The 636-nt window shown below is 36.9% G+C and overlaps 1 non-coding gene across 1 annotated transcript; it reads right to left on the reverse strand.

The window, feature by feature from the left end:
• Positions 1 to 310: 310 nt before the first annotated feature.
• Positions 311 to 418, reverse strand: LOC115954349. Its single transcript, XR_004083889.1, has one exon. It is a non-coding gene; the product is annotated as a small nucleolar RNA R71 (small nucleolar RNA).
• Between the last annotated feature and the right edge of the window lie 218 nt (positions 419 to 636).

Consider the following 636-nt stretch of genomic DNA (forward strand, 5'->3'; position numbering starts at 1 on the left):
TCTTGCATAGTATTGCCTGCAACCACTGCTGCACATTTTGAGTTAAAGCCACAGATAATCCACCTTCTTCCTATTTTTCATGGATTGGATAGAGAAGATCCTTATATGCATGTGAAGGATTTTCTTGAGATTTGTGCTACTTGTAAGTTTCAGAATTTCACTGATGACTCCGTTCGCTTGTGTTTATTCCCTTTTTCCTTGAAGGATAAGGCAAAAGCATGGCTTAATTCTTTGTCACCTGGATCTATCACTTCATGGGAACTGTTGGTCACAAAATTCCTCTCTAAATTTTTCCCAATGGCCAAGACCAATGCTTTGAGGAGAGAAATTGCAGATTTTTATCAAGATGAACAAGAGAAATTTTATGAGAGTTGGGAGAGATTTAAGGACTTGATCTTAAGTGTCCTCATCATGGTTTTTAAACATGGAGACTAGTACAATATTTTTATGATGGTTTGATTCAAACAAATCGTAACATGATTGAGTCCATGAATGGTGGTGGATTTTTAAGTCTTAGGGATGATGAGGCATACAAATTTCTTGAGAATCTATCAGAAAGCTCACAACAATGGGATTTTTCCAATCGTAGAGAGAGATCTGCCCCTACAATTAAGAAAGGAGGATTGTATGAAGTCA

The sequence above is a fragment of the Quercus lobata genome, chromosome 7, assembly GCF_001633185.2.
Source record: "Quercus lobata isolate SW786 chromosome 7, ValleyOak3.0 Primary Assembly, whole genome shotgun sequence".
NCBI classification, from domain to species: Eukaryota; Viridiplantae; Streptophyta; class Magnoliopsida; order Fagales; family Fagaceae; genus Quercus; species Quercus lobata.